We start from the raw sequence: 21,813 nt of genomic DNA on the forward strand, positions 1-21,813 counted from the left end.
TCAAAATAAATGTATCCAGTGGAAGAAATTCTAAAACACAGAATATATACTGTATGATTCCACTAATGCAAAGTTCTTTCAAGTGAAAGCTGCACTATAATAACATATCAGTGACAGCCTGGGGCCTGGGTCAGGCAAAAGAGCAAAAATGAGAAACGAGAGAGGATCATGAAGACCCACTGGGAATAATGAAATGTTACCTTGCTGTGGAAATGGCTTTATTACTGCATCCCACCTCAAAATTTACCTAGTGAAGTGCTTCAATTCATACAATTTACTGTATATCAATTACAGTTACAGTTCAATAAAGCTATCAAAACCAGCATGCACAGGTGGCAGTCTATGCTTTTTCTAACATCACTGCTAGCTCAAGCAAAGCCCAGGGTGTCAGGAATCCCACAGGTCTTACTTCAAAACTGTTATAACACTTTCACAGTCTTCCCATAGTCAGTGGGGCTGGGACTTGATAGCTGATACTGAGAAAAAAAACCTTCAGTACACTGTACCTTGACACTGTGCTAGAGGCAGCTGTCACTCAGAGAAGTGGAGGGAAGGAAATGCACATGGACACCTAAATACACTTTAATCCACAGAGGAATTTTAAAAGTTATATTCATTGTTTTGTTTATTCTTTTTTGGGGGGGGATGAGGATCAACCCCCGGGCCTTGCACTTGCTAGGCAAGCACTCTACCACTAAGCTAAAGCCCAAATCCCTTGTTTATTCTTAAAGTACAGACACATAACAAGAATCTAAGATGTGAAATATCAATAAATGTTAACTTTCTCATAGGATATTCAAATTTTTAGGATTTTTAGCACACAAAAAATCTTAATTGATAGAATGTATATGTGAGATACAGAGTTTGTGCAATTCATGTGAAAAACATTTTGGTATTGTATACACACACACACACACACACACACACACACACAAATGTATCTGATATTCATGTTCATTAGTTCCAGGAACAAGTAAGACAGGTTTTTCAGTCACACAAAGGTTATGAAATAGCATTAACTGCGTCCAGAGCTGAGACAGATATATTTAAATACAATACAATATGAATGTAACCAGCCTGTTCAATCTATGAAGGATCAATGAACAGCTTCCCAGGGAGAAAATGCTAGATATTCTGTCAGTTTCTTTGGCATTTTTCTGATGTGTATTTTTTCATCTCTTCTCACAGATTATAAACTCCAGGTCTATTTTAAATCTATCCCTTTTCTCTTTTGAATTCTGCCTCATGTAAAAGATTCTTGAATTCAAATTCTTATGGAGGACTGGAGAGATGGATCACTAGTTAAGTACATTGGCTGCCCTTGAATAGGACCTGGGTTTAGCTCCCAACACCTATATGGCAGCTTACAACTGCATATAACTCCAGATCCAGGGAATCCAATACCCTCTTCTGGACTCCTCAGGTCCCAGGCACACATGTGGTACAGATACTTACATACACATAAGTAAAATAAATCTTTTTTTAAATTCTCATGGAGAGTTCATATTGAGTAGATAATAGTTGGCTGGCTGGCTGGTTGGCTGGATGGAGGAATGGATGGATGGATGGATGGATGGATGGATGGATGGATGGATGGACGGATGGACGGACAAATGAACAGATGGATAGATGATGAATGGACAGATAGATGATGGGTAGACAGACAAATGTATATATGGATAATTGAATAGTGGATGAATGGATGGATGGATGGATGGGTGGACAGATGGATAGAAGGATGGATAGACAGATGGATTAATAGGCAGATGGACAGATGGGCAGGTAGGTGGATGAATGAACAGATATATGAGTGGATAGAAGGTGGAGAATGAATGTGTGGGTGGGTGAATGGATGGATGGATGGATGGATGGATGGATGGATGGATGGATGGATAAATAGGTAGATGGACAGATAGACACCTGGGTGAATGATTGGGTAGATGAGTGGATGGAAGGATTATGGATGGATAACAGATGAATAGATGGTGTTTATACAGTTGAATGGATAGATGGATGGATGTCGATGTTTTTCTGAATGATAATGTAACAAAAATAGTCAAGATCCTCAAGGAAGCCGTGTGGCTACATGTAATTTCATGAAGTGCCTATTTTCTGTTTCACTTTTGTTTCCTGTACTCTTTTGGCAGTTTATATAGAACACTGTAAGCAGACTGAAAGATTTAAACACAAATCTATGGCATGAGACAAATATTGCATTTATTCTCTCATATTCATTTCCTCCTTGGTTGGGAAGCAGAAGAAAAAGATGCCATAAGACTATTTTTAAAAGTGGCAACAGAAGTAAAAAATGATCAACAGAATTTTGCAAAAGCAAAAAATTTTCAGAAAAAAGATTGCTTGACCATCATATATACTATTAGCAAAGAAAAAGACTAAACAACAAAAATCAGATCACTACTAGAAGATGAAAACAAGTACTTCCATGCTAAGAACTACCCAAGTTGATCCTGCATGCCCCCATGGTGACTTGACTCTCCAGGAGAAAATTCAGCTGGTCATGCAACAATCACTGCCCATGACCCAAACTCAAATTAGCAGCACAAAGACCTAATCTATGGGTCAATCTCAGAGAATAAAGACTAGAAAAGTACTGTCTGTGGATGAGGAAGATAACCCTGAAAGTCTGTGCTCCTGGAGGAAACTATTAGCATAAGACAGCTGAGTTGCAATGGGATGGAAAAAGATGAGTTAGGACTTTTGCCTGGCATTCAGTCTCAAGCCAAGATGCAACCATGCAATGGCCAAATATTTCAACTGCTTTGAGATAGGTACAACATAGGGAGACCTTCACACCCAAGAATATCTAAATGAAGTCAATCCCTCTTGAGCATTGTGTCTCAGCTCTGTCTTTTACTTCTTTGAATTTCCATTTGTCCTTATACTTTATTTATTTATTGTTCATTTATTCACTCTTTCAATAAATATTTAGGGGGAACTTCTCATATATCAGGCATTGTGCTAGAAGCTGGCAAGGCAGGCTTAAACAACAGTCATAGTATCTTCCCCAAAAGAACTATTTTGGTTTTTTCCAAAACAGGGTTTCTCTGTGTAGTCCTGGCTGTCCTGAAACTAGCTCTCTAGACCAGACTGGTCTCAAACTCATAGAGATCCACCTGCCTCTGCCTCCAGAGTTCTGGGGATTAAAGGCATACACCACCACCACCTAGCTCCAACAGAACTTTTGTTCTTGAGAAGGAAATAAGACATAACACATGACACATATCTAGCATTTTAAATGCTATCATGGAGAGAAAAAGAAAAGGAAACCATCTAATATTTAAAAAAAAAAAAAAAAAAAAAAAACACATGCTGGGGAGAGTGCATGTCTCACAAGATCTCTGAAAGCTAGTCCATACAAGTGCTTAGTAAAAGCCATGACTGCAAATACTTGACTGCCTGGGCCCACCCAATTCCTCTCCTGCTGCACTTCTATTAAATGCTATCGCAAAGAAAATTCCCTTGAGGAATTTCAGATTGTTGTGAACCTTGCCATTTGATAGCATGCATGCCTTAACCAAGCCACAGCCTTCTTCCCAGTAAATCTGGCTTCCATTACCTAAATATTACTCCTGAAATAATATATAAACTTAACCCTTCTGGTACTATAGAATATTTATCCCATTTATTTATAAGTGAAATTAATTGTTCTTAAGAAATAGTAGTGTCAAGAACTGAATCTAATTCATCCTCCAAAGAACGAATACCCAAGAGGCACAGCTGGGGATATACCTAGTGACTGGTAAGTGTACAGTGATAGCTGTATACAGAAAGCTCACTGTTGGGCACCTTCTAAACCTTTTTAAAGAGATGCTTGCTCCTTTATCTTGTTCTTACAAAACCTTCAATAAGCCTTAAAACTTAACAAATCAACCAGGGGGTGGTAGTACATGCCTTTAATCCCAGCACTCAGGAGGCAGAGGCAGGTGGATCTCTGTGAGTTTGAGGCCAGCCTGGGCTACAGAGTGAGTTCCAGGGAAGGAGGTGCAAAGCTACACAGAGAAAGTCTGTCAAAAAAAAAAAAAAAAAAAAAAAAACTTGACAAAATATATCCATATCTATCACCCTGCACAAAACTTAAGTCCAAGTGGATCAAAGACCTCAACATAAATCCAGTTACTCTGAACCTGGTAGAAGAGAAAGTAGGAAGTAGTCTTGAACGCATTGGCATAGGAGATCACTTCCCAAATATAACACCAGTAGCACAGACACTGAGAGAAACAATCAATCAATGGGACCTCTTGAAACTGAGAAGTTTTTGTAGAGCAAAGGACACGGTCAACAAGACAAAGTGACAGCCTACAGAATGGGAAAAAGTCTTCACCAACTTCACATCTGACAGAGGGCTGATATCCAGAATATATAAAGAACTCAAGAAATTAGACATCAAAATGACCAATAGTCCAATTAAGAAATGGGCTATAGAACTAAACAGAGAATTCTCAACAGAAGAAGCTCAAATGGCTGAGACATTTAAGGAATTGTTCAACATCCCTAATTATCTGGGAAATGCAAATCAAAATGACTCTGAGATACCACCTTACACCCGTCAGAATGGCTAAGATCAAAAATACTGAAGACAGCTTATGCTGGAGAAGACGTGGAGCAAGGGGAACTCTCCTCCACTGCTGGTGGAAATGCAAGCTTGTACAGCCACTTTGGAAATAAATATGGCGCTTCCTTAGAAAACTGGGAATCCATCTCCCCCTCCTCCACTGCTGGTGGAAATGCAAGCTTGTACAGCCACTTTGGAAATAAATATGGCACTTCCTTAGAAAATTGGGAATCCATCTCCCCCAAGACCCAGCTATACCATTCTTGGTCATATACCCAAGGAATGCTCAATCATACCACAAGGGCACTTGCTCAGCTATGTTCATATCAGCATTATTTGTAATAGCCAGAACCTGGAAACAACATAGATGCCTTTCAACTGAAGAATGGATAAATAAAATGTGGTACATATATACAATGGAGTACTACTAAGCAGAGAAAAACAATGACATCATGAGGTTTACAGGCAAATGGATGGATCTAGAAAAAAATCATCCTGAGAGAGGTAACACAGACTCGGAAAGACAAACATGGTATGTACTCACTCATAGGAGGATACTAGATTTAAAACAAAGATGACTAGACTGCTACTCACAACTCCAGGGAGGCTACCTAGAAAACAGGACCCTAAGAAAGGCACAGGGATTGCCCAATGACAGAGAAATGGATGAACAACCTGGACGTGAGTGGGGTTAATGAAGGGGCAAGGTTCAAGGGAAAGAGAGCTTAGGGGAGCGGGAGATCCCAGCTGGATCAAGAACAGAGAGGGAGAACAAGGAATAACAGACCATGATAAGTGAAGACCACATGAGAATAGGAAGAAGCAAAGTGCTAGAAAGGTCCCCAGAAATCCACAAAGATACCCCCACTGTAGACTACTGGCAATGGTTGAGAGAAATCCCAAACTGACCTATTCTGGTGATTGGATGGCCAAACACCCTAACTGTCATGCTAAAAATCTCATCCAATGACTGAGGGAAGCGGATGCAAAGATCCATGGCCAGGCCCCAGGTGGAGCTCCAGGAGTCCAATTGGCAAGAAAGAGGAGGGATCGTATGAGCAAGAATTGTTGAGACCAAGATTGGAAAAAGCACAGGGACAAATAGCCAAACTAATGGAAATCATGAACTATGAACCAATATCTGAGGAGCCCCCAACTGGATCAGGCCCTCTGGATAAGTGAAACAATTGAATACCTTGAACTGTTTGGGAGGCACCCAGGCAGTGGGACCCGGACCTGTCCTTAGTGCATGAGCTGGCTGTTTGGAACCTGGGGCTTATGCAGGGACACTTTGCTCAGCCTGAAAGGAGGGGACTGGACCTGCCTGGACTGAATCTACCAGGTTGAGCTGAATCCCCAGGGGAGTCTTTGCCCTAGAGGAGATGGGACTAGGGGGTGGGCTGGGGGGAAAGCAAAAAGGGGAGTTGGGAGGGAGAGGACAGGGGAATCCAGGGCTGATATTTAAAATTAAATTAAAATATAAAATTAAATTTAATTTAATTTAAAAAAACCCTTGACAAACCTTAATTCTGGCTTAGTAAGCTTCTGAGACAATAAAGTTTATAATTTCTTTCCAAATATCCTATCTTCCTCACCTCAAAATAATAAAACTAATCCCAACAGCTCCTCCATTTCCTTTGATTGCACAGAATGGACTGGAGGGACCTTAGTTCATTCTTTAAATGAAACAAAGAACAATCAGGACTGTAGCCCCGATCAGAACAGTGATTCTGCATAGAACTCAAGGGGCAAGTGCCAACTGTCATCTTCAACTTATCACATGGTGCAGACTAAAAGCAAAGCAGCAATCAATGAGACAAAGAAGGGATAGGGAAAAGGAAGAAAGCAAAGGGAGGGAGGGGAGAGAGGAAGCAGAAGGCAGACCTACCACACTGTAACTTGCCTTACAGGATTGGCTCCATATGCTTTCCAAAACCCAAAATTAAATATGGCATATTTCCCTCACATGCATAATCTAGACTTAAAGAAAAGAAGATGAGAACTAAAAGAGGGAAAACATGTCATATTGTCTTTCTATGCCTGGCTTATTTCAGTTAATATGACAACCTATATTTCATGTGTTTTCCTGCAGGAAACATCATTTTATTCTTCTTTATGGCTGACTAGTATTCTGTTGCATATATGTACCATATCTTCTTTATCCTTCATCTCTTGATGGTTATCTAGACTGGTTCCCTATCTTGGGAGTTGTAAAATCTGTGCAATATGCATGGGGGTACAGCTATCTCTGGGAATGCTGACCTGATGAGTGAATTTTCTAGTTCTCCCATACAATTAACATGTGCTATGTGGGTGGTTATTTTCATATACATCTATATGAATCTACCCAGAAAAAGTGAGATTATTCTCATTAGTTTCTCTCAGAGTCTACACTACTTGGAATGTCTTAAGTTGTACTTTTAAAAGCATCAAGTTAAAAAAAAAATACATTTGCAATAAATCAGGAGAAAATGTAGAAGGTCTTTTAAATAACTTACCCAATCCCAACAAGTATGTCTACATCTTGGAAAACAATCCTAAAATCCATTTTGTGATCTGCAAAAAGCCTCCTATTTGAGTTGTCTCTTGTCCACATATCTCTCTGTGTCTCTGTTCTTCCTAGTTACTCATGATACTGGAGGTACAAAGGTTGCCCCATCTCTTCCGCCATATCTCCTTCTCAAAGGCTCTGGGTTCTTTAATACTTGTCTTGTCTGTCCCATATCATACTTAAGTTTCTCAGTGTACCCAGATGTTTCCCTTAACTGTCTGCCCTGCAACTGTAGGTTCATGGAAAAATCTACTTAATTAGTCATAGAATCAACACAGTCAGTGGGTTCATAAAATGCCATTACTAAGAGAAATTCCAGAATGTTCCCTTCCCTTAAAGTTGTCAGTCTTCAGTGAATATGAATTTATAAGTCATCTGTTCTAACTTGTGATGCAATGATATACATAATAACAAAAGAAAATAGTATTCCCATGAGGAATAATATATCTAAACTTCTTTATTACTTAGTTTCAGGAAACTCGAACATTAGTGAAAAACATTAAAACCAAGCCATGGGCTTCTTAAAAGCCTGCCACAGCTGAAAAAAAAAATGTATTCTGTTCAGTCCAGGTAGCTACAAGGGCAGAGACTGGATTCCATTAATGCTGGTGCTTATGTTTATAATGCCAGGCACAAACATGGAAAATAACAATTAACTGGCAAACACACCTTGTGCTTGTGAATTTCAAAGCTCTGGAAGAGCCAGAAAGGAGATGAGATGGAAAGTCTAAGCTGTCAGTGGGTCCATTCACTTCTGCCCATAGGAAACTGAGCTGAAGGGGGACAGCAGCCACTCTGTCCAGAGAAAACTCCACCCTAGAAACTCTCTAGTACCAGTTCAAGCTTTCAGCCCTCGGCTGAAACCACCTCACTTCTCTTCTAAGTACTGTGCTAAACTCTTGGTGCTCAGCAAATAATAATAACAATAAGAAGCATACATCACAAGGATCAACTTTTTGACTGATAAACATTAGTCTCTTTTGCCAGTCATCTGGGCAAAGTGAGGTTTAGAAATGCATCTTTTTCACTATAATTAATTCATGTTTTTGAAAACTCCCAGCAAGAAATATGTAAGTAATACACCAAAAAAGAGAGTAAATATACACCATGTTTCTCCTTACTAGCAACATCTAACTCACATTGTGATACTTTGGAACTGGCAAAATTTGATGAAATGATTATCGTTATACCAAAGTTTCAAAATAACATGCCAACATGCTGAGCATAAAAAAGTAATGCAGAGGCAAAATGTAATAAAATATATTTCCTTGTTTTTCAGTCTTCCTAAACTCCATAGTTACTAAAATACTTGTGGTGTCAATGACATTTTTTGCTAAATTATGGGCAGATGATATGTCCTGTCCTTAGCTGTGCACAAGTGCATTTGCTGACACTCCCTTCACCTTATAGTTGAGAACACTACCCAGCTGAGGCAATGGCTGTATTTACCCTTCTCTACATGCATTTGGTCCTTTCATTGAGAATGAGTGTCATGTAAGAATATAGGGAAATAAGTAAGTCTCTCTTTTTGGTTAAAATAGGCTCAGAAAGGAAATTGGAGCAGTTATCTCCAGGCTCCACTGTCTCCTTTCTCCAGTGGGCACTGACCAAGGCAGCATGGACCCTTGTGTGGATCCACCACACCTTCAAATGCAGCCATTAAATGCAGCTTTACCATAGTCCTATAAAAACATGAAAGCATCTAAAACTGAAGTTGTTGGTGCAATTGTTGGTTTAGAGAAAACCTTATGAATGCTAAAGCAAAAATGTAATGATACTTCTCTTAGTTGCCAAAAGCATTACAATAATTCTGTTGTTGTAATGTGTGAGTTATCTTGGAGGCATCAGAGTATTGCCAGGTAGGATTCAATGAGTCCTCAAAGCCACTGCTCTTGGGGACATGTTTCATCATCAACAGATAATGAGCACATGTGTCACTGTCCCTCTGTCCTTCTATTAAAGCTTCCCCACATGGTACATGACCACCAAGACATTATTCCACACCCTTCATAAGCTAGCCTCCTGCACAGCACCAAGGTAGGCCCACCTTCACCAAGCCCACTCACTTTACAGGGGGCATGTGACTGTGAGTTTCTACTACAACACTCAAACAGAAATCTGTGCACTTCTACTTCCCTTTTCTTCTATAAACCACCCCAAATCACTGGCATTGAAAAGTAAACCAAGATCAAATTTAGACAAGTTGTTTGAAATCAGTGAAGATGAAACATTTCAGCGCCAGACAAAAGTCCTGATTTTAAGAGTGAGTTTTGGCCTTTTCTGAAATGCCTAGCTCAGGCTGTGTATTTTATGTCTGCATATATTGGCATGCCTCACATTTAAGATTATGACACACCAACTTATTTTGAAATTTTAAAAATCTTCCATTGCATGTGTTTCAAGTCCTCTGTGACTATCACTGATAATTGAGCAATTAACTTGAAATTACCAAGTGAGCTATGATGGCACAATGTGTAGCAAGCCACATGAAAGAGGAAAGACCAGAGGAGTGCTTCGAGGGAGAGAAGTCATAAGGAGGGAAAAAAGGCCATAATGACAGTAACAGTTCTCAGGACGTTTTAATGGTCCCAGGTCTTGGGTCTGAGTGTGCTCGTAGAATAAGTTAATGGAACAAGTCCTGAGTCTTGAGAACCCTTTGGAGCAGCGTGTTCTAGTGCTACAAAAAGAAACTTTCTAACTAGTCTTGTGTAACACTAAGGGATTGCTCCAAACAGTAAGGGAATTTCATTAGACAACAAAACAATTAGGTTCAAAACCTTGACAAACAGATCTTAAGAAATACAAGCTCATAAAAAAGTAGTTGGAAGGTCTTACTCTAAATGTAAGCCAGACAAAGCAAAACCTCTAAAGTCTGAGCTCAAGAAGGCATTGAGCTACAAACCAGAAATGAAGAGGCAAGGTGTGGCATGGAGATTGTGGAACCTCAGCTCTACCGGAAAACTCAGAATTCCTCTGAGCTGCTCATCGGATCAGGGTCTGCAGAACCGGGCTTTTTCTCTAAAACTGCAGTTAGTCTGATGAGGAGCATAGTGTGAGCTTCCACACAGGCAGTGGAGCAAGCTCCACAAACCAAAGACCTACCTGACTCCAATGCAGGCCATTCTAAAGGCTTATAAGGAAAACCAAAAATGTAGGAAGTCAGAGTAAAGAAACACTATTAATCACAGTTTTTTTCTGAAAATCCCTTGGATATTACTCCAAAACACCAGTCTGATTTTGTAAGAGTAGAGCAGGCTGGCCTTTCAGGAATCAATTAGAAAGACAGCAGAGTGCATATAAAGAGCAAGAGTGCAAGGACACCAGTATATAAAACTTAAAAGCTTGTGATGTCATGGATATGCAGTCAGATTAGCCGCTCCTTTCAATTAAAGTAGATTTCTGGCCTTGGTTCACAAATGTATAGTAGGTCTGTGCATTAATGTAGATACTTCAAATGTCAGTATATCTCTAATTAACATGAGCACACAACTGTAAAACTGAGAAGGCACAATTCTAAATTCCTTACATTCCCAGCATTAATGCTTTCATGGGGCAGCTCCCGTTGTCATGGAAAATGGCATTCAAGCCCTATTTGTGGATTTTCACAGCTCATCTTTTTTATTTACCTGCTCTATGTCAAGATTAGACTGGAATAATATTTTTTAAAGATAATGCACTTAGACCTATTTCCCTTAAATTCACAGATGTTCTCCCTGAGGGAGCCTTGGTCTGGGCTATGCTGTTTGCCACAGATTTCTTTTCATTAAAAAAAAAAAAAAAAAAAACACAAAGATGTGAATTAATGATTCCTTGTCTCCCCCACCCCCCAAAGAAATCTATGTAATTCAAAAAATTCCAGCTCAAGTATGACATGTAGTATTTGGAACAAAAGTGCAGGAAAACACACAGAAAGATGGAGAATGAGTCGGGACAGGGGCTGGGCACTGGTCCCCTGGACCTGCTATACAACAAGACCCTGTGGTCAGGGAGAACGGCAAGAAGAAGCAAAAGGAAATGCAGACTGTCCCTCTGCAGACAGCACTGCTCTCACACACTGATTTCAGGTGGGAGTCCTGCTGCGCTGCTATGTCATGGTAACCCCTGCTCATCTCAGACCTCTCATAAGATCCACACACTTTAATGTCTGTAAAATCAGGTGTTATGCCAAGCTAAGCTATTATTCCTGCCTCCAGCCTTTGGTTAATCAATATTCTCTATCCCTCTGTCTCTCTGTGTCTCTGTGTCTCTCTGTCTCTGTGTCTCTCTCTCTCTCTGTGTCTCTCTCTCTCTGTCTCTCTCTGTCTCTCTCTCTCTCTCTCTCTCTCTCTCTCTCTCTCTCTCTCTCTCTCTCGTGCGTGTGTGTGTGTGTGTGTGTGTGTGTGTGTGTGTGTGTGTGTGTGTTTGCACCAGACCATAAAATACTTGGTGGTCTTAGGGAAAGACTTACTGCTCTTAAGACCAAGAGGAGGCAGCATTTTCTATATGGGAATTCATTTCAAATTGCTGGAGTGGTCTGGGTAGATTAGAAAACTAAATATCTACTGAACCATCTTTGAATTTTGTTGTTGTTTGTTAGTTTTATTTAATCATTCATTATCCTGATAAAATTTGATAGAAAGGATTACATAATTATTTTTTCATCAAAAATAAAAAATTAAAAGTGACATATTGCATACAGAACAAGATCATTTTGCCAATGCTTACTTTGGAAAAAATATGTCATTTTATTCCTTAACAAAGGAGCAAGAGAAAGAAGAGAGAGTTCTAGAATCAGACATGGTGTCAGAAACCACAATCAATCTGCTTCACAGTGCTTCCTCCTCTGACCAGGGTGGCAGATGTGAGCAGATAGATTCCAATTAGCCCTCACACACCCTCGGTATGGTCTATTCATCATGGATGTGAAAATGATACCCCACCTTCCTTATCTCCCAGACTTCCACCGAGCTGTGAGGTATAATGTTCCACCTTCAGTTATGCAGTGAACAGGCAGTTCCAGGGAATACAGCTCACAACGCCTCCTGTGCTGACCCCATCCACTGCCCTGATTGTTGGCCTGGCTAGGTGAGGATGTCTACCCCTGAAGCTGCCACTCAGTGTACCTGGGGACTAGCTCCTGAACTAGCAACTGGAAGAAGCAGCGGATCGATCAGTCACAGCACTGTCACATCTTTCCCACAGTCCTGTAGCATAAGACAGCCTTACCAAAGCTTGACTTACTGGCCATGCACTAAACTAGCATTTTCTCAAGACTGGCTCCTTCCTTATCACAAATGTATATCAATTAAAGCATTTCAATTATTCTTTGGTAGTATTCAATTTTTCCCTTAAAATTTACCTTCTCTCTTGAGAAAAGGTTCTTTCTTCTCCAAAATATGGTTTAAAAATATAAAGCTATTTGGGGGACAGGAGAAAGAGGGAAATGCCACCATCTTGATGTACAGTATATAGTCACCAATGAGTCTGGTTCCATGGCACATAATCTCCCTGCACTGACTGCTCTTTGGGATCTGTCTTATCTCACTCTTCTCTGAGCACAGGCACATGACACTTTTCAAGCCCAGATAACCAGAAGATGTACAATGTTATCAGGGCAAATTACACATCTATATGTACAGGAGAATTTTTAAGGTAACCCGTTCCTACAGTGGGGATCTATTTCCCAACATAACAAGTTTATTGTTTAGGCTTCTGGTGATGGGGCTGCAATGTGTTCCTGCACAGGAAGTCACAACAAACAGGCTTTTACAGCAGCTGACATTTTCTTCTCTGCTCTTGATCCCAAAATAATCACTTATGAAAATTAATAACCAGAATTTACATACATGTTGATTTGTTTGTAAATTGCAACTTTTCTTTTATATAATGAGAAAAGTAATGACTGAATCAATACTCACAATTACACACGAGGATCACCCCAGCACCCAGAAGTCACTGGTAAATCACCTTTGAATTCATGAAAGTGACCTAAAAAAATTGGATAAAAATGAAATGAAAAAGCATAAGTAAAGTGTGTTTATATGCTTTGTTGAAGAACTGCACATTCTGGCAATGAGCAGCAACATTCAAACAGAGTCAGTGTCCTCACCTTCTCTAAGAACTTTGCCAAGACTGTCATGTTGAAAGTCTTTTATGTTATTGTTCTACATCTAAAAATATAACATCTCCATCCATGATGGCTTTTTCTAAAAACCATCAGCAATAACAGAGGTGTTTAAAAGTCCGAGTGACAACTAAAGGAAATTTTTTTTTCAGAAGGGGAAAATGAAAATTGCAAGTTACATTTGAGAACCAGGCTTCACTTATCCTGAAGGTTAAAAAGAATTCCCTTCATTGGGGCTATCCTGAGCCATGTTCAACAGAAATGTCACATAGGTAGAATTAATAAATAAAAAAAAAAAAAGCTGCAGGATTTGCTCTACGCTCAGGGGTGAACTGCTGGCTGCTGAAGCTATACACAGTGCCTCCTGAATGGGCCACAGTTCTCCCCAGCATTCTTGTGCTGCACACACTTTAGTATACACTGAAGTAGCAGATGTAGTTCAAACATGCAGAGCCGGCTTTATAAAAACTACACTAGCACAATGAGTCACTTATGCCTCTAAATATCTACGGTTTCCTCCCTCTAGAGCCACCATGCATTGGAAAGTAGTTAGGTCGTTTGTTTTTATTGTTTGGCCTAAATAAAGCACATTTGGGTTCCATGAAAACAAAGGAACTCTGTTACAGAAGCTGTATTCTTTCCAGAATGTGAGGACGCTGATGAGTGGTGTTCAAATGAAAGTAATGATGGAACTTGAGTTACAAATTTAGTTCAGAAACTTTCCTGGACTCTAGGGATGACTTTGACTCATTCTGCAACTTTAAAAATATAGATGGCAAACATACAAGTTAGAACAAACTAGGTCTAAATAAAATTCATTCCGGAAAACAAAGACAAATGTGGTCTATATTGTTGCAGGAACCACCACAATCACCCCAAATAGATTAAATTAAAGGTGAGCATCTGAAAATGAGTGGTGTAGTAAACAAAGGAAATATCTAATTCTGCCCTTCCACAGCACAGCCCTTCCAAAGTACACTTTGACCTAAGGGATTGTGATAAATTATTAAGGATAGATGGATGGTGGAGGCCTGGCATTTGAGCAGAGGAGGGTTTGGTTAGAGCAGTGTTTCTCAACTTGGGGGTCATATATCAGATATTCTGCATAGTAGATACTTACATTATGATTCATAACAGTAGCAAAATGACAGTTATGAAGTAACAGTGAAAATTATTTTATGTTTGGGAGTTACTACAACATCAGGAACTGCATTAGGAAGGTTGAGAACTACAGATTAGAGCATCACTGCATTTCTTCATGACATGCTTTTGAAGAAACTTGTGTCTCAGGTCATCCCTACTCTGCTCACCACTGTTCAGCAACTATGTGATGTGACCTCCAGGGAGGGAAGAAATATACGAGTCTGTCCAGGGAGACAGCATTTTCACTCATGCTTGGTAGTTTACCCTTCCCTGCTTTGAGACAGCAGACATTTTAGGAACTAGGAGTACAATGTTACCTGGAATACAATGACCCTATCTAGACATTCAGCATGAATTACCCCAAAGCAGCAGAGTATTTGGCTCTTGGGGGGAGGCTTATTTTATTTTTGTAGGGATCCCCTTACTTCTTTATGAAGACAGCACTTAGATTCAACTCCAGTGGCACAGGTCTGGATCCCAGCTACTGGCACAGATGAGATAGGAGGGATGCACCTCAAAGCCAGCCTGGTCTACAGAGTGAGTTCAAATGAGACCCTGCCTCAGCAGGGACACTAAAAAGAGGGCTTGAAAATGCAGCTCAGTGAAAGAGCATTTGCTTAGCATGTCTGAGGTCCTGGGTTCAGTCAGTTCTCAAGGGAAAGAAATTAAGTTTCTCAAGAAAGAATCTGCAGCAAAATGCTAGTAATCCAAAAAACCTAGCCAGTTTTTTAAAAAAAATGTCATACCTTGTTTCTCTGGTGACTATTTTTTAAAGGCATGAACTGCAATTATGAGAGAAGCATAATTCGCTGTCATGTAAATAATATGGAGGCATAAAAAAGCAACTAGAAAATATTGTGGCTAATAAGGAAGAAACTTTTCAATCATTGAGCTGTTTACGAGCTAATATCTCTAACTCTGAAATATTTTAAAACTTGGAACAAACCAGATTCCAGACATTTGAGGCAAAAATATATTCTAACATATATATATTAAAGGAAATTCTCTATATTTCATCTGTCAAATCATTGCAGTCTTGCTACATGTAGATAAAGGTATCTCCTGGTCAGACTATTGACTGACTTACACTTTGGTAAATTCCAGAGCAAACAATTGGAAGAGAGTATATATTCCTAACATCACATAGTTCATTGTCATAAACAACAACAACAACAACAACAACAACAACAAATGCTGCAATTTCCCCAAACATAGAAAGCAGGCATAAGGAAGTAACATGTTACAACAGGCCCAGCACAACAACTAGCACACATCGTACGTTCTATAAGATATGCCTTTGAGATCTAGGAGAGATTAGGCTAAAGAAGACATTTCCAAAAGTACAAGTGGCCGCTTTGGTCCTGAGGGCAGCACAGAAGTGAGAAAATCTAGAGGAAACGCCCAAGAAAACCACAAACTGTTTAGTCAAGGGAATCCCCAGAACACCTAGTACCCACAGACTACCCAAACCTCTGCCTAGTCACTCACCCTGCAAACAGTGATGATGGGTAAAGGGATCGCACTGGAGTGTAAATACACAGAAATGAATTTTAAAAAGTCTTCCTCTTCAAAATTTCTATCATAGACTTTAACATTTAACACAGTGGTAACCTGCTCGTTATATGTGTCAACCCTTCACACATTCTTAGCTAAATTTTAAATTTTATTAGTATACTTCAATATAAAAAATCATGAAAAATCTGAAGGAAAGGGTACAGTGAAGAAATGCCAATATCCAATAATATAAAAATGTTAATATTAAAATATTAAAGTATTAATCTTATAACCAGAAAGCTATAAGTAAAACATTTACCCATAATACTAGAAAAATGCATTAATAAACTGGATCAAATAGTACTGGTGAAGTAGATAAATAGGAACATTCATGTATCATGAATTGGACTATAAATTGGGGTAACTTTCAGAACAGAAATTTAGCAGTGTTAAAGTACTAAATGTCTGTGTCCTTTAAATTGTCTTAACAATTATCCTAAAAGAACCAATCACAAACACATGAAAAGATACAGCCCATGTAATATGAATGCTCACTGTAACATTTTTATAATAGTGAAAAATAAAAAAGAACCTACTGGTTGGAAAAGTTAATTATGACACAGAAACATTACTTTGTAACCATTTAAAATTAGAATGTAAATCTTATATTTACTGACATAATGTTGCCACAATATATTTTTGAATAAAAACAATTTATATACTAGAAACAAATTTATAGTAAACTAAATACCTATTTGCACATATGTGAAAATCAAATATATGTCCATGTATTCAAATTTAACAAAGTACAATATCACAGAAATTTTTATGTTAAGTAATGTCACCAAGTTCATATTTATTGTTATTGTTACTATTGCAGATTGGTTGTTATTTGGGGGTTTTATATGTAACATGTTTGACAGATGCAAAAATAATTCTAAAATCCAGTTTGTTATTTACACATTCAAAAGAAATCAAATATATGGTAACTTGCTATTAGTCTAGGAACAAAAGTCAAGTGTTAATATTAGGTGTTTTTAGAAGAAATAGAAACTCAGAGTTAACAGGCAACTTCAGACAGTATCTGAACATCAAATAAAGAAACCATGAACACTCAAAAAAAGCCTGTCCCATTCTGCCAAATATAGCTGACAGATCAAAGGTAAACAGCAAATAAAAACACAGGGCACCTCCCCATATAATTACAACTTTAAAAGCTCTCAGGCTAAATTTTTTTAATCCTACATAAAGTTCTGTCTCTAGGCCACACCCATTTCTTTTTTAACACTCCTTTATTTTTTCTTTATTGTTTGATTTAGCAAGAAGGTTCAAACATCAACTAGGCAGTTACATTAAATGACCTTCCAATCCTGACAGCTCAGTGTTTTTTTTAAAAAACAAAAGCAAAAAAACACTTGTAAACAAAATTTTGTTCACCTTTACATTAAATTATAGCTAACTGATGAAGTAAAGAATTCACTTTGTAGATTGGTCACTGATTTGACAATGTTATACGTAGTGAATCACTGAGTTAAACTAATTGCCTTTAAAAAATTTCTTTCCTCAGTGCTAATCTTTTACATTTCAAAATAAAAACTGAGATATTAAGTTATCTGCAATAATCTGTGTATAAATCTAATGCATTTCCTGGAGATATGAATTTACATTAAAACCTTTACTATCCTGCTATACACACATACTTAACTACATGGAGTTAAAACAAAACAAAACAAAAAAACTTTTTCTTCATAGTTTTATGAGGCTGAATTCATCTTTCCTGAATTCTACAAGGGTTAGCTTTATTCATTTAATGTTTTTTAACAATCATAAAAAGTACTGCAGAGTTTAGCTATACAAATACACTATGATTATTTTTTTTTACTTTCAAAAGAATTGATACCCAAGTGGGGTATTGGGAGTGTTCATGTGTGAACAGGTACACATGAACCTGTGCACACATGTGTGGAAGCCAGAGGTCAACTTTAGGTGCTGTTCAAAGGAGCTGCACACCTTGTTTTCTGCTGGTGCAGTGCCCTTTCCTAGAAGAGCCTTCTTCTCTAGTGAAATGGGAGTTCTACTCTTAAAGAGTTCCAAAGACATTATTAATGAAGCCAGATCAAATAGCTACTCATATATTCTGTGTGCTCAATCTATAAGGTCAATAGTATTTCAGTACTTGTCCCACCTCAAAAGGGATGTTAGAAAAGCAACCAAAGGAGATAACTGAGCAGCACAGAACCAGACAACATTAAGATGCTCTCATATTCTAAAGACATTGGCTACTCCATTAGTAGTCAAACCCCTGGAGGTCAGGACTCCTTCATAGTCCTTAAATTTTACTATAAGCCCCCAAAGGCTAGTGCTATATTTTGAAGTATTCATTATGATAAAAACTGAAACTTAGTTTTTAAAGTATTTTATTTAAAATAGCAACAATCAATCTACTATGTAGCAGTAAAATAGTTAATGAAAATCATTGTTTCTCATTTTTGTAAGTTTCTTAAATGCTTTCTTCCCTAAAGACAGCTATTTCTCCTGAGTGCCACTAAAGTCAATCTGTTGACAGGCTGGCTGGTGACAACAGTGAAGAGTAGCCATTTTTACAAAGATACATACTTGGAAAGAGGCACAGTGTTTTGTAGCCTTTCCAGATAATTGTGACTATTATTCTTTGATCTATATCAAAAACTGACAAGTAACAATTTCTCAAAGGTCAAGGGCAACAGAGAATCTGAAGCCTGAACATCAATATACTTTTTGTACCCTCTGACTTCAAGCCCTCTGGTCCTCACCTGGGTCTTTTGGGCATTCATGACTGTAAATTCATTCATTCATTTGAAAAGTACTGGCTCACTTACTGAGTTACATAGACGTCCCAAACACTGACATATTTGTGCCCCCTAAAATATTGTGCACCCTAATAAACTTACCTGGGGTCAGAGAACAGAAAAGCAGCTAGATAGACATAGAGGCCAGAAAATGGTGGCACACACACCTTTACTCCTAGCATTCTGGAGGCAGAGATCCATCTGTATCTCTGTGAGTTCAAAGCCACACTGGAAACAGTCAGGCATGGTGACACACACCTTTAATCCCAGGAAGTGATGGCAGGAAGCAGAAAGGTATATAAGGCATGAGGACCAGGAACTAGAGCTGGTTAAGCTTTTAGGCTTTTGAGCAACAGTTCAGCTGAGATCCATTCAGATGAGGACACAGAGGCTTCCAGTTTGAGGAAATGAGATCAGCTGAGGAATTGGCAAGGTGAGGTTAGCTGTGACTGGTTCTGTTTCTCTGCTCTTTCAGCGTTCACCCCCAACACCTGGCTGCAGGTTTGTTTTTTATTAATAAGACCTTTTAAGGTTCGTGTTACTCATGTTTTACTATATAATAGTTTTTAAATGACATTTCCTAATATTTCTACTGATTCTACCGGAAATGTTTTTAATTATATTGGGAAGTTTTCAAGTTCATTGTGGTAGATACAGGTTTTCCAAATTATTAATTTTCTCCTGAAAGACTGAATTTTTCTAACAAAGAATAGTGTCAGTTGGCTTTCTTTCCTTCTTTTCTTCTTCCTTCCTTTCTTTTTTTCTTCTTTTTTAAGTTGCATTTCCTAAAATGAATAAGCTCACTGCTCATTTTTTGAAGCTATGTCTGCCAAGGGCCAGACATAGCCATTGTGTATCTTGTTACCTGTGCTTTCAAGTGAAGACAATACTCCACCAAAACATGCTCATGCACACAGATGACTTTACTCATGATGCCCATAACCCTGGGTTTGCAGTGTGAGTACTCTATGTATACTTCCAACTTCAGAGTATTAAAATAATACTAAAGAATTAATAAAACCAATAATTTTTACTTGGGTATAAAATTAAACAACTTTGTCTTTTTTTTTTTAATCATTGGTGATTAGAAATGAGTTCTGTACTGTGTCTCTAAGACACCTCCCAAGATCCCATCTGGTAAATTATGTAACCTCATCAGGCTTACGTTCAGGTACTGCCTCCATACAACTGCCAGTCTAGGGAACACAGAAAACACAACTATATAAGATGGAGGGTTGGGGACTTAGCTCAGTGGTAGAGTGCTTGCCTAGAAAGCACAAGGCCCTGGGTTCAGTCCTCAGCTCCGGAAAATAAAAATTAAAAAGAAAAAAAAAAAAAGATGGAAGGTGGTTTCACCTTGGAAGACAAGGGCACTTGAGGGTTTCTACTATGCAGGCCACTTTTTGATGACTGCTCATGTACTCTAAAACTCCACTCTGCTCTAAGGGAAAAATAACTAGTTTAATATTTTCAAGTCAACAAAGAAAAGGGAAGGAAATTGAGAACAGCAATTATGATATTGTAAGTACTAATTAGGAGGGGTTTTTTTTCCTCTTTCCAAAAGAATAATGGGTAGAAATCACAAAGTGGCCAATTTTAGTTAAGTCCAAGTAAAATATTTTTTAAAACAATGGAATAATTTGCTCATAAAATAAAAGGTGGTCAGTCTGCCTGGTGGTGGTGGCCTGGTCTTTAATCCAAGCACTCCAGAAACAGAGCCAGGCAGATCTCTGTGAGTTCAAGGCCACCCTGGTCTACAGAGCTATTTTCAGGACATCCAGTCCTGTCTCAAAACAACAACAACAAAAAGTGTGTCCAGTCTAAGCTGAATGCTTGCTAAGGGGATTATCAAAAGAACTCTTATGCCATACTAGAAGTTGTGGGATGGATTGGTGGGTAGTATTGCCGTGAGTTCAGGTCCTAGAACCCAGGTGAAAACTACCACAGTGGTTCATATCTGCACTCCCAGTGCTGGGTGTGGGGAAAAAAAACAAAACAAACAAACAAACAGGAAAATCCTGAAGGCTCGATGGCCAGCTAGTCTGACTGAATCGGTGAGCTTCCTCAGGACAAAAGGAACTGATATTGCACAATGTAGGCCCATGGTTCACCTCTGCCAAGCTGTGCAGCTGAATTGTACAGTAGAACTAGGATTGCCTAAGTGGGACATGTTTGCACAGCACTGCGTTGCTCTTTAAGTTATTGTGGACAAGCACAGTGGGCACAAATCAGCACTCACAGGAAGAACAAGGAGGTTGTTTAGAAGAAAGCATGTCTTTATAAGGGCATCTTACAAAGGCAGATTATCACTACAAACCCAGATCAAAACACAGACCCCAAGCTTTCAAGAGCTGTTTCTAGACTCACCATGTGACTTCATCCCTAAATTGTTCACACTGACTACGGAAAAATTCCCCATACTTTATGACTGCAACATAAAAGAGCAAGTCCATTTGAGCAGGACCAAGCATTGTTAATGGGTTAAAAAAAAATACTGGGATATATTTCATAATTTCTTCATTCAATAAACATGTACACTTTTCATCTTTACCCCCCTTACTTTTCTTAGCAAACACACTTCTTTGAAATGCCTATCGTGACAGAGTTTTCCATTTGTTTTGTTTTCGAGCTGGGGATAGAACTCAGAACTCTGTGCTTGCTAAGCAAGTGCTCTTCCACTGAGCTATCCTCAACCTCCTGTTTATAAATTATCACCTTTTTCCTTATCTCCTCATCGTCTATGTGGTTTCAGGTATATGTATGCCGCTTAAAAACAAAAGGCAGTAAAGAAGGTCTTATGTGAGTAGAACTGGTAAAACTATAGCCAGAGTGTTTGTTAAAATAAGATTTGAAAAAAAAAAAAAAAAAAAAAAAAAGATTAGGCCCATCCAGACATACCAATTGTGTGGTCCTACATCATGGTTTGCCCAGGAACCTATTTTTATGCATTATCCCCAGGTACTTTCTACCATGCTAAAATTCAAGACCTGCTAGGCTGAAAAGCCAGTGTACCATGGTTAAGATCACAAAAACTTCAGTAAATTTTCAAATTTTTTTATCTTATTAAAGACACTTAGTGATTTGGGTCTTTTTATTTTATTTATTGATTTGATTTGATTTG

The 21,813-nt window shown here is 38.6% G+C and overlaps 1 protein-coding gene across 5 annotated transcripts in view; it reads right to left on the bottom strand.

Annotated features, from left to right (window-relative positions):
• Window positions 1-21,813, bottom strand: part of Sox6 (SRY-box transcription factor 6) — a 543,724-nt gene that overhangs the window by 433,550 nt on the left and 88,361 nt on the right. For all 5 annotated transcript variants that reach the window (XM_036195545.1, XM_036195551.1, XM_036195535.1 and 2 more), the window contains one exon: window positions 13,022-13,091. The gene's annotated coding sequence lies outside the window, so the exon portion shown is untranslated. The remainder of the gene's footprint in view (window positions 1-13,021; window positions 13,092-21,813) is intronic.

This window comes from Onychomys torridus, chromosome 1 (genome assembly GCF_903995425.1).
Source record: "Onychomys torridus chromosome 1, mOncTor1.1, whole genome shotgun sequence".
In the NCBI taxonomy this organism is placed as follows: domain Eukaryota; kingdom Metazoa; phylum Chordata; class Mammalia; order Rodentia; family Cricetidae; genus Onychomys; species Onychomys torridus.